Source organism: Kogia breviceps, chromosome 17, assembly GCF_026419965.1.
Source record: "Kogia breviceps isolate mKogBre1 chromosome 17, mKogBre1 haplotype 1, whole genome shotgun sequence".
Lineage (NCBI taxonomy): Eukaryota > Metazoa > Chordata > Mammalia > Artiodactyla > Physeteridae > Kogia > Kogia breviceps.
The window spans coordinates 11,456,508-11,474,549 of NC_081326.1; the positions used below are offsets into that span (position 1 = coordinate 11,456,508).

General features: G+C 39.9%; 1 protein-coding gene and 1 non-coding gene across 2 annotated transcripts in view; one reads left to right on the plus strand and one right to left on the minus strand.

The window, feature by feature from the left end:
• Positions 1-319: 319 nt before the first annotated feature.
• The window catches only part of SGK3 (serum/glucocorticoid regulated kinase family member 3), a 160,781-nt gene continuing 143,058 nt past the window's right edge, over positions 320-18,042 (plus strand). The window contains exon 1 of the mRNA XM_067017103.1: positions 320-413. The gene's annotated coding sequence lies outside the window, so the exon portion shown is untranslated. The remainder of the gene's footprint in view (positions 414-18,042) is intronic.
• Positions 5,089-5,161, minus strand: TRNAR-CCU (transfer RNA arginine (anticodon CCU)). The gene has a single exon. It is a non-coding gene; the product is annotated as a tRNA-Arg (tRNA).

Here is an 18,042-nt window from a genome sequence, read left to right on the forward strand (position 1 = left end):
AGTCTTCTAGCCTCTCTCCTGGCCATCAAGTCCTAGAATCCTGGGTCCATAAAGAACTACAAATACCGTGAGGCCAAGCGGTTCGGCGCCCGCGGAAAGGAGGAAGAGGAAGGCACTCGAAATGGGGGCAGAAAGGCGGAGAGTCGCTCACGTTGCCTGCAGGGAGTTGTAGTTTTAACTGTATGTCTTCTGTCATCTTCCCCACTCTGGGGCCCAAGCAAAATGAGTATGAGAGACCACATTTCCTAGGATGCCCTGCGGTGCGACCAGACTCACTTCCCCCTTAGGCGGAGGGAAGAATATAGGGAAGCCTGGTTAATAACAGAGTTAAAGGGAATGAGTGTCGGAGGCAGAGGTTCTGAAGTTCACGACTCCTAGAAGGGGAGGGGAATGAAAGGCTCTCAGTGAAGAAGGTACAGTAAATAAATGTCCAGCGACATGGCGGGATGGGAAGTTGAATGGAATGGTCGAATCTAGGCTGGAGGTCATAAGAGAAAAGGGGGGAGAATAGTGAATTGATTCTCAGAGTATTTTTTAAAGTTTTTTTCTTTTTTTTTCTTCTATCACACTCCTCTCTTCTCATTCCCACCGCTATTACAAGCTGCCGAGGCTCCTAAGCCCCTTTTCTGCCTTCCCCCCCCCCCTCTACTGGGAGTCATTGAGGCGCCATTTGTTTCCTAGTTCCATGTACGTCTTTGCAGTTTACAGTACAAATAACAATACCTTGGATGTGTACAGAATTTAAATACATATTCAAAGCCTTTTAAGTAGATATAATATTGTTTGATCCTTACAGCATTTACATACACAATATCATTTGATCTTCATAATGCAATAATAACCTTGCTAGGAAACACACGTCCAGAAAGGAAATGACTTGCTCAAGTTCACAGGCTTTTGGACCTAGATCTGTACCCATTTTACAGACAGGGACATAGGCAGGAAATGTTAGGACAGTATTATATAAAATAGTAACTAATTTCTGGTTACTCTTGCTTTATAGTTTACAAAACATGATCACATATATCATCTCATCCTCACACCTGTAATATCTTTACCAGGTATTGTTGGCTCCATTTACAGTTATGGAAACAGACTAGAAGTAATTAAGTTATTTGTCCAAGGTCAAATCACCAGGATCTCTCAGACACAGAGAGTGCTTTTTATACTACTTCCTACGAGAGAAAAAAGGAGCTGTTAAGCACAGACCTTTTGTTAGGCCTCAGGATCTCCCCGTAGTGACTCTAGGGGCTGTAAGGATGTTTACCCTTAAGGAGGCCACAGAACTTTATTTTATTTCTTGTGTGCTAGGCAACTGCCTCTTCACGCAAAACACATTCATATGTTAATTGGAAGCTAGTATTATTTCAATATTGTACAGTCAGCTCCTTTCACTTATCATTCTGGAAACTCTTGCTTTCTGAAACCTTAGATAAGTGAACTGCCTCAAAATTTCTGAAACATTTGGCACAAAATAGATACACCAGTGCAGTCCATCAGGCCATTCGAGTTTTCTGTAGCTGCCAAGGCTACTGTTTACTTTGTTAAGCTTTTTGAGTAAATAGAATTTGATGCTTTGAAATGAATCGTCTGTAAAATAGACATTCCTAAAAGGTATTCGTACTGCCTTTCACCTAATTATTGTCTACAACTTTCTTCTAAAGAAATATGTTTCAAAGAGAAATCCTTTTTTTTTTTAAAGATTTATTTTTCTTTCCCTGCAAGCACCACACCTGCTATTCACACACCAGTCATCACATGAATAATAAGAACAACAACATTTACATAATGTGAACCAGCAAGTTAAGTTTTTTGGCCTGTCAGTGGGGCATGCAGGATCCTAGTTCCCCGACTGGGGATCGAACCCACACCCTCTGCAGTGGAAGAGCACAGTCCCAACCACTGGACCGCCACGGAAGTCCCAAGAAATCCTTTAAATGTTAATTATTTTCTTGCCCAATTCTACCTGGCCTCTGCAAAAATAATGTTACCTCCGTACAAGATAGGTAATGTTATTTATCTTGAAAGGAATAATTTTCAATAAAGTTTTTCTTAAAGAATTAATTCAGGCAGGAAATTTTGTTTATTTCTATTCTGACAGTAGTTTGGTGGTAAACTACACAAGTGGTCTTGGAACTGATTTTTAATTCTTTATAAGTTGAGAAATTAGATATGCCCTTTAAGTGGAAATTATTTTCTACTGTGACTGAGAATTTACACCTGCGGTGAAATTGTATTTTTCTCGTGATGAAAGCCTCAGGGCACAGGAAAGATAACAGCAAGTGTGCAGTTCTAACACTGTCATGTACTTTCATGTCAATACCACGAAGCGAAATTCTCCTTATTGATGATACATGCAAACAGTGAAATAGATTTTTTAAATTGTGTCTGAATATTTCATTCTGAATTGTGCCTTCACAGAATAACTACTTCGTGCCCTACTGAAGAAATGGGTAGCCTTTCCCTGGCTTCTCAAGCACAATCCATTTGACTGGTCCAGTGTTCCTTTACTCATATGGAACCTAGATTAGTTAGAAACATTCTTCCTAAAATAAATTTGATACCTAAACCCATTTGTTACTATAGTTGTCCTACTTTTAAGGATTATACTTTTGAAGGAAAAATATAGAAATACCCTGGTACAAAGCATAGTTAATGGGGGGAGGTAGAGGAGGTAAGCTTTCAAACAGTTCTGCAATTAGATCATTTAACCTGGAAGTCATTTATTTAATGAGTCTGTAGATGCAAAGTTCAGAAGGTACGAAAGCTAACATAAATAATATGTTAACCGTATTATTATATGTTAAAATGATATTAAGCAGGCCAAATTCAATATGTGAAATTAATTATTTACAGGCACTTAGGCCTGGGTACCTATAAAGTAAGAAAAAGAAAATTTTGTTAGGACAAAATATGACATTCTGTTTCTTATAAAGCCATAGGAGTGCAGAAAGCCTCTAACCTGCTTCTGTGAGATACACATGCTTCCTTCCTCTTCCCCAAATCCCGTGATACTAATTGCCTAATAACCTTCTTTGTGGGATAAATAATAGCTCTTGTTCTTGCCTCAGTATTCCAGATGCGAAGAATGAGCTGGGCACCTAATGTTAGCTCTTCTGATACCTACACAGCATCACTTGTATCTGAATTGTCAAAATTAAGTTAAAACTGAAACCCGTTTTCTTCATAATTTATAGTATGGCACTTCTGAACATCCTGTATTGCTTTTAACAAACCTGGTAACTGTGAAAAGCAAAAGGCCTCCACTTAACAGAATAACCATCATCGTTTTTTCTCTTTTATGTTGGAAAAAGAGCATAACTTCGGGGAGTGTTAGAAGCAAAGCCACATACTTTCTCACATGAAATGTACATCTCTCCTGAGCATTGACTCTGTCACTCCAGATCCCTACCCCAGACAATCACAAGCTTCTGTTGAAGCTTGAGGTGGTGTGAGAGGGACTTAATTACCGAAGTAGGTATTGTAGGAACTTAAAGGGATGCAGAAGACCATCCCTGTCCCAAAGGAGCCTAGAGTCTAATAGAATAAATAGGCTAAACTAAGTTGTTCATAAGTACAAGTAGAATAAAGCATATAATCAAAACAATACAAGAAACTAAATACCACAAATGCTATGAAAAATTTATTGAGGACTTATTATATGGCAGGTGTTTTTAAGTATATTATCTTAATCTTTAAAACAATCCTGTGAGATAGGTAGTATTGTCCTTATTATACAGATGAGAAGATTTAACTCTGAGAGGTTAACATTATTATCATTATTACCACCCTGCTAGCAAGTAGCAGAGCTGGGCTTCAAATCAAGGTTTCCTTCCATGTTCAGCACTCACTCTTTCCACTACATCATAGCTGCTTAGTGATTTGAGAGAGAATTAGCCAAGAAGTGAGTGTAAATGGTGGCCAGTAGCCAAACTTGGCTTAGGTGCGTTTGTGTGTGGCCAGCAGCAGTTTAACTTTTCAAAACATCGTGAACATCTTTGGGCAGGTGGCCAGCACTTCACTCTTTAAGGTCGTACACCAGGCCCCCTTGAGACAAATTACCTGCCTGGCTCCAGAAGGCATTTGCATTTTCTATTGCCAGGCAGTAACTGGGGACAGGGAGGAGTAATAGCTCTCAAAAGGCTCACGAAGAAGGTATGTCCAAGGGTGGAAAGAACATTGCGAACAAGAGTTGCAGAGTGTTTGAGGAAGAGTAATTGGCAGTATTTATCACTGTATAAAGGTGAGAGGGGTCAAGTACAGAGCTACAAGTTATACCTTAGCACAGTAGTTCTCAAACTTTAGTGAGCGTCAGAATCGAATATAAAGCTAAAACAGAATGAGTACATCTGGGGTGGACCTTGAGAATTTGCATTTCTAGCAAGTTGACTGGTTCTGCTGACGCTACTGGTCCAAAGATCGCACTTTGAAAATCACTGCTTACCAGACTGTAGGGCACTTTGGGGGAAGGGCTTAAAGCCAAGATTTTGTTTCTGTGTTTCTATTGTTTTAAGTACAAAAAGAATTACTTGACATAGAATGTCTATAAGTAAAAAAGAAGAAAATTAAAATAAGTCTGTTATCAATTAGAGGTTACAGTTGTTAACATTTTTGATGGACTGTTCAAGTTCTTTTTTCTAAAACAGAAAGTGGGGGGTGGAGTATCCTTTTTTAAGAAACCAAAATGGTATCATCCTCATCCTCAGCCTTATCGTAACAGCTGTTACCACTTACCGAGCATCTACTGTGCACCAGGATCCTTACATATATTTACTTAATCCTTATAATACCTTTATGAGCCAGGTACTATTCTTATCATTTTTATTTTACAGATAAGGAAACTGAGGTACAGAGAAGTTAAGTAACTTACTCAATGTGTCATTGCTAATAAGTGACATAATTAAGATTAAAACCAAGTAGTCTGGCTCCAGAGTACATGTAACTATTATGCTATACTGACTCTTAGGCTATTCTGACCGTTATGCTATACTACTATGCATACTGTTTTTAACCTGTATTCTCTTTTTAAAAATATTTTATTTATTTTTTTGGCTGCACCGGGTCTTAGCTGTGGCATGTGAGATCTATTTCCCTAACCAGGAATTGAACCTGGCTCCCCTGCATTAGGGGTGCAGAGTCTTAGCCACTGGACCACAAGGGAAGTCCTTAATCTGTATTCTTTTTTTTTTTTTTTTTTTTTGGTACACGGGCCCCTCACTGTTGTGACCTCTCCCGTCGCGGAGCATAGGCTCCGGACGCGCAGGCTCAGCGGCCATGGCTCACGGGCCCAGCCGCTCCGCGGCACGTGGGATCTTCCCAGACCGGGGCACGAACCTGTGTGCCCTGCATCGGCAGGCGGACTCTCAACCACTGCGCCACCAGGGAAGCCCACCTGTATTCTTTAATCACATCATGAACAATCTTGATAACATTAAATAGTCTTATCCAACATTTAAAATGAAACTACTTTTAAAAAAATATTTCAAGCATTCAAGAGTGTACAGAAAAATAATATAAAACCCACTACTAGTTTTAACAAATGTTTCTATTTCAGCATATTTGCTTTAGAATCCCCTCTTCCAAAACACACACATACACACACACACAGATTTAGTAAGACTATGATTTTGAGGTTTAATTTTACTTAAAACAAGATTGTGCCTTATGAGTTATAAAGGCATGTCCTTAATAAAAATAGGACATCCTTGAAATTTAGTAATGGAGAAAGAATTTCTATGCAATGAACAACTCCATAGTTACTGTTGCCATCATCATACCATTCTCCTTAAACACCCTGGCCCAAGCATGGCTTTACTAATTACTTGGTGATAAAGGTAATAAACACAGTAACATAAAGCTGGGTGTTGTGATGTGTATGGCTTACTGTGTTTTCAGACTGCTTGGCCTACCTCCGTGTGGTGAAGGTCACATTCCACCAGGGTGACATCTCAGCGTTGCCCAGTAAAACTGTCTGCAGCGATGGGAAAGTCCCATGCCCGTCCTGTCCAATATGGCAGCCACTAGCCACATGTGGCTATTAGGCCCTTGAAATATGTCTAGTGCAACTGAGGGACTGAATTGTTCATTTAATTTGATTTAAATTCAATTAAAGTAGCCACATGTGGCTAGTGGCTACTATATCAGGCAGCACAGATCTAGGTCCTTAAAGCCCACATTAAAAATAATGAGTCCCCAATTCCAGTGAGTTCCTGGCCCTGGTGGGCATCAGGGGGTGAGCACTGACTGCAAAAGGGAAGGAATCTTTGAGGCTGATGGAAATATTATTTATTTTGATTCTGGTGATGGTGATATATACATTTGCCAAAACTCATCTGACTGTCCTCTTAAAATGCGCGCATTTGTTGTATGTAAATTATACCTCAATAAAGTTGATTTTAAAAGGAAAAAAAAAGATTTTCAGAGACAGGAATTCCACTTCTTTTCTATCTAAAGCATGCCTTCTGCAATCCATCCCATTTTTTTCCCTAACAACCACCAAAGTCATTACTACAAAATTATAGGACCCCGTGTGGTCTGGCCCCTGGACCCCATGTGATCTGGCCCCTGGACCCCGTGTCATCTGGCTTCTGGACCCTGCGTGATCTGGCCCCTGGCTACTTCTCTGACATTATTTCTCTGACTTAAGTTTCAGCCACACTAGCCACCTTATTGGTCCTCAGACCCTCCAAGTACATTCCTGTCTCAAGACTTTTGCACTTGCTCTTCTTCTACTTGGAAAACCTTCCTGGAAAATATTCATTTAGGTATCTGCTCAGATGTCAGCTCCAACAAGATGCCATTCCTACCAACCTCTCTAAAACAGCACTTCTGTCCTTTTTACTCTCCATTCCCTGATCCTCCTCACTTTCTTTACAGCACGAATCACTATCTGAAATTATATAATTACTTGTCTATTGTCCTCCTTCCCCATTAGACTGTAAGGCTGTTCATAAGGGCAGGCACTTTGTTGATTGTTGGATTCCCTGTGTCAGGCACACAGTAGCCTCAATAAATACTGTTGAATGAATGAATGGCTATCGTCCATGGCAGTTTCTCAGCCTGAGATCCAAGCATATGTTCATAGAAAATCCACAAATTCTCTACAAGATTAAAAAAAAAATTATCATTCTGATACTTACCTAAAGCAAGGTAATATTATTTATGATTTTCCAAATGAGCACCTTAAAACATGAACTTTTTAGTACTGAGTTCACATTGAGTTTAGGATTTTGTTTGGATCAGATGAAAGCCAAAGGACATCATGACACAATGTATGAATAAAGATTTCACTTCACACAGTAGCCTAGACATGCCAAACTCTAAAGAACCAGCACTTTAACTGTCAATGCCACATTCCAGTTAGAAGGGGAAATTGCACCAAACACCCATACACGTACATATATTCACAACAACTTAGTAGCTGTAAGTGAACTCGTAAAGCCACAGTGAGGAATTGGTTTTTGGTTCCCATCAATAATTAGATTAGATACTATTTAATTCAGATTTCAAATACTCAAAAAATAATAACCCCATCTTACAGTGAATAAGCTGCTTCACAGTTATCAATTGATCCTCAGTTAAAATGGACATTCCAGGATTTTGTAGCACGAGAATTTTTATGAACTTATGAGATCTGATTATCTTGAACTAGAAGCAAAAATCTTGGAAGTTATTAATACTTTGTGCAAACAGATATCATTTGCACTGACATTATTAAACATACAGAGACACATTTAATGTAGATCAGAAGTTGAATCTTAATACTCACAAACCAAACATTTTACAATTTAAATTTACGTTAATTTTAAATGGCCGGAGGACGAAATAACCACTGTCCTTGGAGCAGGAGAATGCTTATCACTGCGGTTATATTAGCATTGCCTTTTCTTCTTTTTCTTTTCCCTCAATTTAGAACCTGAAGGGTAAAAGAATTTACTAAAAGAAACATTTATATCTTCATTGCAGCAGCAATTTTGAGTTTTTGTAGACTAGCCTGACCCCTGTCTCTGAACCTTCTAGCTCTATGCCCTCAACACAGTCTCATTCAGTTCCTTCCATGAATATGACACAAAAAGTCAGAGCAAGAAGTACTTGACACATTTTTCATAAGTATAGTTTCATAAGATATTTTCATAGGCGAGAGTAGAGCAAAAGTATAAGCCAGCATACTTTTTTAGCCCTGTGAATCATGTATGTAAATTCATAGTATTCCAAAATATAAATGCATCGTAATGATGACATACAAGAAATTAAATCCAAGTCAGTCTGCAAGGGGGGGCCTTTTACATCAGCGGGCAGCAGTATACTGAAGAAATTATGTGTGTGTACTAAATTAAAGCATCGGCATTAGATGTCAACAAATCACAACATGGGAGTGATAAATGGACAGTATATCCTCGACAAGGATGCCTCAGCCAGCATTTTCCCATTCGAAGATTAATTTTCAGATAGCCTGGCATTTGCTAAGGTGTGCGCCACAAATTCTATGGATATTAATAGGTATCATTGAGGGAAAGGTTCTACAGTCAAATAAGTTTAGGAAATGCTGAGTAAACTAAGTTTTCTTTTTCTGCCTTAGGACTTCTCAGAGCCTTTCTATCCTGATGGCAACGTGACTTTCCAGAGAGCAGCAGTGACAGCTCTGGAATGTCTAGGGAGAGGAAGGGCTTAGTGACCAGAGTGCTGGCAGCACAAGATCCTAGGTTACATTTGTTTTCTTTGCCACTGTTTTATTTATTTATTCTTTTTTTTTTTTTTTTTTGGTTTTACTTAGAGTATATATTTTGGGGTTGGTTTGGGCATGCTGATAGAGGTAATGACCTAAGGCACCCCTTGGCCTTACTATTGACAGTGTAGCATTTCCACACTTCTTTGGCCACAGAACCATTTTGAATGTGTGTCAGAGGCACACACTTTAGAAAAAACCAACACAGGCAAATAGTGCCCCTCATTATGATCTACTTTTACGAGTGTGCTTGAAAAACAGTTTATTGTTTGCCCATATTTTCTGGTAGTATATGGAGGTTTTTTTTCCATTTAATGTTTTAATCCAGCTAATGTGTATTTTTGTATATGATGTGAGGGAGAGATTCAACTTTTAAATTTATCTCTTTATTTTATATTGCAGAATACCAGTTGTCCCCAAACCTTGCATTAAATGTGTTTTTGGTTTTGTTTTCAGGTCCAGAACCCTTCAGATCAACTTACCAATAAGTTCAATATGTAGAACAGTTAAATTTGGTTCAAATGCGGAAGGATGAGAGTTATTGCAACCTGGCAACACTCCCTACCCCCATTGTAACCCTCCCTACAGGGGAGGCTCCAGGGAGTACTTTGAAAACCATTGGAAAAAGTCTCCTCATAAATGACTTGAAATGCCATGTCTGTAGTATACTATGTGAAATTTTTTTACCCATTCCAATTATTTTTCTATTTTCCTGCCAATCTCATACTTTAAATTAATTTAGAGGCTAAGAGCTTTGTAATATAACAAGGAAGAAATTGAAATGTCTAATAAATAAGTAAAATAACAACCTGTTATTTTGGGGGGCCTGCATATTAGTGTATTTCTTTAAAATAATGTCTACTATTGGCAAGAGTTGACTAGATCACCTTCAACATAGAGATTCACTTGGTAAAACTATATATCGATCAATAATTTGATAATGTGTGTCACAGGTTTACAAGGTTGATATTCTTTGATCCATCAAATCACTTATAGGATTTAAGACTAAATAAATAACCGGAACTGTATAGGAAATTTTTCTATTGTTTCTATTACTGATAATATTGAAAATGATCCAAATGTTTAACAGTGTGGGACTGGTTAAATGAACCCTGGCACAGCCATTGGATACTCTTCAGCCATTACTGTGATGTTGTAAAAAGGAAAATATTTTGAGTACTCGTGATGCATCTGGCACTGTACCAAGCACCTTAATTATACTGTCTTACTTAAGCCTAACAGTATCCCGAGATGATAGGTATCATTATTCCCATTTATAGATGAGAAAACACAGAAGTTCGAACAGTTAGTAAAGTAGCGTTGCTGGAATTCAGTCCATGTCTGCTCTTACCCCTCATTCTTAATCACTGTCCTAATGATAGGGAACAATATTCACTATTTACTGATAAGCTGTTGTTTTAATGCAGTTTAACTGACCTTAAAATAAACAGCAAACAAAAAAACTCCCTCCTATATGCAATCCCTTCTTCCTAACTTTGGAAGTTACTTATCCTTGGTAATTTTTTTCCCCTAAATGAATCTACCTTTATACATGTTCCTTATTGATTTTGGAAGTATTAAACGCCTGCTCTAAGAATTCAAACAATATTGAAGACTATGAAGTAGCTGCCCCTTTAATCATAAATGGTATCTCTGTATATGATTGGATGCACTCGTAGGCCCTTTTTTTTAATGTTTCCTCATTTCTACCTCTTCTTGCTCTAGTGTCAGCTTATCTATATCCCCTGGTTGGGGATGAAGACAGACCAGAAAGGCAAACTGAGGGGAGGGATCCACGTCGGTCTAAATGGCTAACTTTGAGCACAGCAGGGTCCACTGTGTATGTGGTGTAGCGTGGCGATAGAAGCTCTGGCTCTGGAGCCCGACTGGCTAGCTTTTGAACTTGGGCAACTTGTTTGACCTCTTAGTGCCCCAGCGTCTTCCTAAAATGAAGGTGGCCATTGTACCTATTGTACCTCATAAGATCGTGGTATGGATTAAATTAGTCAATGCATGTCAAGTACTTAGAACAGTGCCAGGGACATAGTAAGTGCTCAACCATTAGCTATAATTACTGTAAGCATGGTGATGATGACGCAGCGTATGTGCAGGGATGGAAGAAAAGAAAAATAATAGAGCTTACTATGTGCCATTATACCTATGTGATCTCCCCATTTGAGCTCTATGAGTTAGATATTTTCTTATTCCCACTTCATACAGATGAGGAATCTAAAATTCAGGGAGGTTACGTATTTCCATGTGTAGAATGAATCATTAGAAGACAAGATAAATACTGAGAGCCAGCTGGCCGGGAGATAGCAAGATGCTGAGTAATGAGATGAGAAACAGTCTGCAGCGGTACCTCCCTTGAGGACCAAGGTGCAGTGCTGTCACTTTCAGGACTGGATGGGGGCCCGATCTGGTATCAGAAAACTGTGGGTTGGAAATACAACTATTTTTATGCTTGTTGTAGTTTCCGTAAATACTTCTTGTTTTGTTTTCCCTTGCTGTGTACTAAAATTATTTCCCAATTATCGGTTTATCTCATTTGTACTTTGAGGGAGCAAAAAGGCAAAAGTGATCTTTGCTGGAGCTTTCAGGAAGAACCTTGTCAGTTAGACGCCAGGTGTGCTGGGCTTCAAATGCCAAAAGCGCACGAGGGCAAAGAAACGCAGGGAGAAAAAGCCTCTTCCCCAGAGGCTTCTGGAGTATTCCCTGCTCTAGCCTTGGAAGGTTTTGAACAATGCTCTTTGTCCTAGAGGATACCCTTTCACTTAGTCATCTGTCCAGCATGACTCATCCCCAAGAGAGTTTGAGTAAACGAAATCTTACAGTATTTATGTTTTTGTGACTTTTATAAACTTAGTGATGTGGAAAGAGCGTGGACTTTGGAGTCAGAGAGACCTGAGGTAAACTCCTGGTTTTGTCACTTAGCAGTTGTGCAATTTGGGGCTAGTTAATAACTTCTCTGGGCTTCTGCATCTATAAAATAGGAATAATGAAATCTACTTCACAGAATTGGTATGAAAATGAAATGAGCCAGCAAAAACAAAAGTGGACCCTATAACCTCTGGCACACACAGGCACCCGTGCCTTTCCTTCCGCTGTTAGATTGTGGTTTTGCGGGTGAGCTTTTACCAAGTCTTGTATTTATATTTTTATACTTTTCTACTATATAAAGTACAGTGCTTTGTTTACAGCAGCATCGTATAAATACCAGCTGAACAACGCTGGCATACGTGCACAGAAACTACGTCATGGGTAGACGGATTTTAGGTGTGTTTTAATGTTTATTAATTTATTTATCCTGTCATAGAGAAAAACCGCCAACTGTAGATAAGTGGGATGCAGAGTCAGGGCTGAAGAGTCAGCTAGATCGTTCCCTACAAGGGGCCACCAGCTCCAGAGGAGAGTGGGGGCCGACCTCTGGGCCCCTCTGCTTACAGAGTCCCCGAGAGCACCGTATTTCATTAGCTCAAAGGCAGCCTTCTGTGGCTGAACTATGGCCTCCTCTCTTCTGACACGAGGGGTTCCTCTTCTAAACGATTTGCTGTGCTTGATTTAAACGTTTTGTTTTTATCTTTTAATTATGAACTTATGTAAGGAAGATAATGTGACACTCGTTTACCCATACACTGAGATTGCCATAATTGCTATAACTTTTTAAAATTTTGACTTCCTTTCAGACTTTTAGAAAAACTGGAAGAATGTTACAAAGAATTCCCGTACACCCTTCACAGTTTTCCAGGTGTTACTATTGCACCACCTTTGCTTGTCTCCATCTCTCTATATTACATAGGCAGATTTTTTTTTTTCTGAGCCATTTAAGATACATTTCCCTTCCTCCCTCTCTTTCCTTCCTTCCCTGCTTCCTCTCAAATAAAACGTGTAGGTAGAGCTAAACTCTCCCTCCTCAGTCATCCCCTCCCTCCCCTCCCTGCCTTCCCTTGCCTTTGTCAGGGAACCTGCTGTCTTACATGTTTTTGTCCTTTTACTGCATAATGATTAGATCTGTAGATACTGACTTTTGGTTATTTGTTGAGATTTGTTTTGTAATCTAGTACTTGATCACTTTTACAAATGTTCCATATAACCTGGGAAAGAATGTATACTCTTTAATTCTTTAAATGAGCCAATAGCTATAAACGACTTACAACAGTGCCTGGCACATCCTAAGCAACAGAAAGTGTTCAATTTTAAAAATAATCATATGGTTGTACAGTTATATATATATAGTCCACTAGCTCATATTTTTTTTTATTGAAGTATAGTTGATTTACAACATTATATTAGTTTCAGGTGCATATCATAGTGATTCTTTTTTTTTTTTTTTTTTTTTTTGCGACACGCGGGCCTCTCACTGTTGTGGCCTCTCCCGTTGAGGAGCACAGGCTCCGGACGCGCAAGCTCAGCTGCCATGGCTCACGGGCCCAGCCGCTCCGCGGCATGTGGGATCTTCCCGGACCGGGGCACGAACCCGTGTCCCCTGCATCGGCAGGCGGACTCTCAACCACTGCGCCACCAGGGAAGCCCTCAATATTTTTATAGATTATACTCCATTTGAAGTTATTATAAAATATTAGCTATATTCCCTGTGGTGTACACCGTTTCCTTGTAGCTTATTTATACATAGTAGTTTGTACCTCTTAATCCCCTACCCCTATCTTGGCCCTCTAGCTTGTATTTTTTAACTGTCTTATTCAAATTATATATGTATGAGCTTTCAATTTTTAGAGAAGTGTGTTAAAATCTCCCTATGATTATAAAGCTGTGTATCTTTGCATGTATTCTACCAACTTTTGCTCCTTGACATGGAAGTGAGAGATTCTGGTCAGTTGTCTGGATCCCATTCCCAGATCCCTCCCGTTAGTGAGGGCCATGCTTCACTGCACAGCAGAGACCTAGGATGGAAGTTAGGGCACTGGCTGAGTGGAAACGGTATCCCAGGGAAATGGAAGTTCATGAATTCAAACACACCTGGAATCACAGTGGCATCAACATCTGCCCTGTGTAAGGTAATGGCTCTGCAGCCTACTCTTCACTTGCTGTACTCTGATATTTTTCCTCTTAAATTCCCCCTGGTCCCTCAACCCTAATTCCTCTGAAGTTTACGTTAACCTTTTTTTTATTTTTATTTTTTTTGGCCGCACCGTGTGGCGTGTGGGTTCCCCAACCAGGGATCGAACCCACACCCCTTGCATTGGACACGTGGAGTCTTAACCACCGGACCGCCAGGGGAGTCCCTAAGTTAACTTTTTGGATAATATTCACCATATTCCCTTTTTCCAATATTCCAAAACTAAATTTCAAAATTGATATGATACTTAACAGGACTGGAAGCTTAGTAAAAATGTTTCTTAGCTAATTCAACAAAAGTTGAATGTTGTTGGCTCCACAGTGGTAAACAGAATACACATGGAAGTGAGTGGGAAAAATAGACACAAAACTAATAAACCCTAATAAATTGTGAAAATTGATAAAAGAGAAAACTGTTTCCATAAGGGAGAAAACAACGGGTGGGGAGGATGTTCCAAGAGGAATGAGGAGCTCTGGGATGGTCACGGGCCAGGACAGACCTTAGCCACTGGAGGGCGACAGAAGCCAGCGAAGTGGGAACATAGTGAGTGCGGATAAGTGGCCAAAAGGAGACAGGAGAGGACTTCCCTGGTGGCTCAGTGGTTAAGAATCCACCTGCCAGTGCAGGGGACACGGGTTCGAGCCCTGGTCCGGGAAGATTCCACATGCCGCGGTGCAACTAAGTTCATGAGCCACAACTGCTGAGCCCGCGCGCCAAAAAAGGGGGAAAAAAAAAAAAAAAAGACCCAAAAGGAGACAGGAGAGACCCACAGGGACTGGCTCATGCGGTCCCGCGTGAGCCTTGGGGGAGCTTTGGATTTACTCCAGGATACTTATGGTTTTAAATATAACTCCAGCTAGTAGGTGGAGAACGAGTAGAGAAGGTCAGATGTGGAAGCAGGGATACCATTCAGGGCAACTTTGGCAAATGAAGGTTTTTGTGACCTCAGATTATTTTTCCCTCTTGTCAGAGAATTTAAAAACCGCAATGGCAAATAAAACAGACTTAAAGTAACTTCAGGTGTAAAGAATTGTTTATACAGGGACTTACCCGGTGGTCCAGTGGGTAAGGCTGCACTCCCAATGCAGGGGACCCGCATGCGATCCTTGGTCGGCAAACTAGATCCCACATGCATGTCACAACTAAGAGTCCGCATGCTGCGACTAAACATGCCACAGCGAAGATCCCACGTGCTGCAACTAAGACCTGGCGCAGCTGAAATAAATAAATTTTTTTAAAAAATAAAAGAATTGCTTATACAGTTTGTAAATAACCATCTTCACAGGCCTGGAAGGTCTAGATTTATAACCATAACCCCATCCCCAATTTAAAGTGTGGGTATTTTGTAACATTTTTTTTTTTAAGAAGTGTGTGTGTCTCTGTGTGTATGTACACATGTGTATATGGCCTTTTTTGTCTGTGTTGGGTCTTCGTTGCGGTGCACGGGCTTCTCATTGCGGTGGCTTCTCTTGTTGCGGAGCACCGGCTCTAGGCGCGCAGGCTCGGTAGTTGTGGCACACGGGCTTAGTTGCTCTGTGGCATGTGGGATCTTCCTGGACCAGGGCTCAAACCCATGTCCCCTGCATTGGCAGGTGGATTCTTAACCACTGCGCCACCAGGGAAGTCCTGTAAAAAGTTTTTATTTTGAAAATTTGAAACTTCTGTAAAAAGAGAAGATTATAATAAATTCCCATTACCTTGGGATTTACTCGATGGATATTAAGTTTGCTGACATTTACTTCATCTGTCACTTGTTTTTCTTCCTTTGCTGAAGTATTTAAAAGCAAATCCCAAGTATGTAATTTTGTCCCTTCATATATTAAGCCTCCAACTCTAAAATATAAACATTTTCTTACATACCACAAAGCCATATTCACAAAACATAAAAATTTATTGCTAACATCAAATACCAATTCTATAACCAAATTTCTTTAATGGCTTAAAAAAATGTCTTTTTATAGTTGGGTTGTTCAAATCAGAATCTAAATGAGATCCATGCCATCTTAGACCTTTTAAGTCTCTTTCAATACAAGTCACTGCTTTTTAAAATGTTCTTATTTTTTTATTTTTGGCTGTGTTGGGTCCCCTTTGCTGCGCGCGAGCTCTCTCCATCTGCGGCGAGCGGGGGCCACTCTTCGTCGCGGTGCGCGGGCCCCTCACTGTCGTGGCCTCTCCCATTGCGGGGCACAGGCTCCAGGTGCGCAGGCCTCAGTAGTTGTGGCACGTGGGCTCAGCAGTTGTGGTGCACGGGCTCAGCTGCTCCACAGCATGTGGGATCTTTCCTGGCCAGGGCTCCAACCCCTGTCCCCTGCACTGTCAGACAGACCCCCAACCACTGCGCCACCAGGAAAGCCCTCCTATTTTCCTTTTAAAAAATGTATGTCATTGACTTGTTGTAGAAACTGGGTTAGTTGTCCTGTAAAATGTCTAAATATTTCATAATAAAAAAACTCTTAAGTTAAAAAAAATAAAAAGGACAAACTGTGGAGTTTGAGCCTTTCAGCTTCCAGTAAGTCAGCCCATCTCTCTGGGGTGTTCTTTGAAGTGTCTGGCATACAGTCCAGTCCAGTGAACCGTAAACACTCGCCATGCTTGGCAGGCATACACAGACTGTTAAACATGAGTGAATGTTTTAATTTTATCATTCAGCCTTCTCAGGTTCTTGACCTGTTTACGCACTGTGATTTGTCTGCTGTTATTAAATTAACAGAATCTGAAAATAGCACCGTTTCTGAAACATTAAAAAAAAAAGATAATGCTTGTTTGCTAATCTCAGTCTTCTCTAGTTCAGAAATTAGAAAATTAGAAATAGTTAAACTGGAGGTAGCTTCGTAAAAGCCGAATTTGGTTCCGCTTTCAGGATGCACAGAAGAAGCAGAGACCAAACAATGCGTGTTTTCTTCGCCTCAGTGTCTGCCGTCACCTTTGATTTCTTTGCTGTAATTAGCATCTGTTGCCAGTGAAGCTGAGAACTTATTACCTGCAGTAACCAGAATTAGATCACTGGTTCTTTTGGCTTGGTTGTTTCAACAGATTGTAGTGCATGAATATTATTGCAAATCTAAAAAGATTTTTTTAATATCCATCTCATGCTAATCATTTTGAATCTTTACCAGTTTGAAGATTCAAAGCGAAGGTATAATTCCAAATCAAGCATTTGGGTAATTCTGGAGGTATCTTTTGGATCAGGCCCTAAACTAGGAGATATTTGACAGCGATACATATTAGTTATTTTAAGATGAAAGAGAGGGTTGGGAACCAGGATCCTTGAATCCTCAACCAGCCAGCTACTGTGGCTTCAGCTGTCCCCTCTGGATCCCTGTAAGATGTTAAGTGTGTAGAAGACCGGGCCAGACAGGCACCAGCCATAGGTAAGGGCTGGAGCCTTGACGTACTGTCTGGGATGAATTGGGTGGTCAGTGGATGATCTTTCCCATGGCCCACTGATAATTAGTCACTCTTTTCTTTGTGCTCCTATAGCTCTTTGGATTTATTATATCCTGCCTTGTATTATATCTATTGTGTACAACTATATACCCTCCACTAAAATGTAAGTATCTTAAGAGTAGGGATCATATCTTGTTTATCTTCCTAGACTTTCTTAATGTAGTAAGAACCCAATAAATGTTTATTTAATCGAATTGGCACGCGAATGGCCAGAAAATGTTGATGTCTCCTCATCACACAGTCTTCAACTGGAAAGATTTGTAGTCGTTAAGTAGCAAAAGCAACTTAAACCAAAACAAACTACACTAACAATGAGATAACATTGGCAGATAATATTCTAGGAGTTATAATGGACAAGGAGTTGAACCAAGTGTTGGTTCATCCATTCATTTAGCAAACATCTATTGAGACCTTGATGTACGGCAGGCACTATGCTTGATGACCAGGATGGAAAGGTGAAAAGATATTGTCTCTGCACTCAGGGAGTTCGCAGTTTCAGTTGTGTTTGATCCTGGAATAATTTTTAATAATAAAAGAATAATAGGATTTATAGGTCACCAAAAAAAACAGAAAACAAAAAAAAAACTTGACCAGTACTCTTCAAAAGTGTCAATGTCCTGAGAAATTAGGAGAGACTAAGAATCTGTCACATATTGGAAAATAATAAGGAAACATGACAACTCAACACAGTGTGGTATAAGAGATTGGATCCTGGAACAGAAAAAGGACATATTCTAGAATTGCTGGAGCATAATGATACATTTTATTACTTTTAAAAAATTCTCCCCAGAGA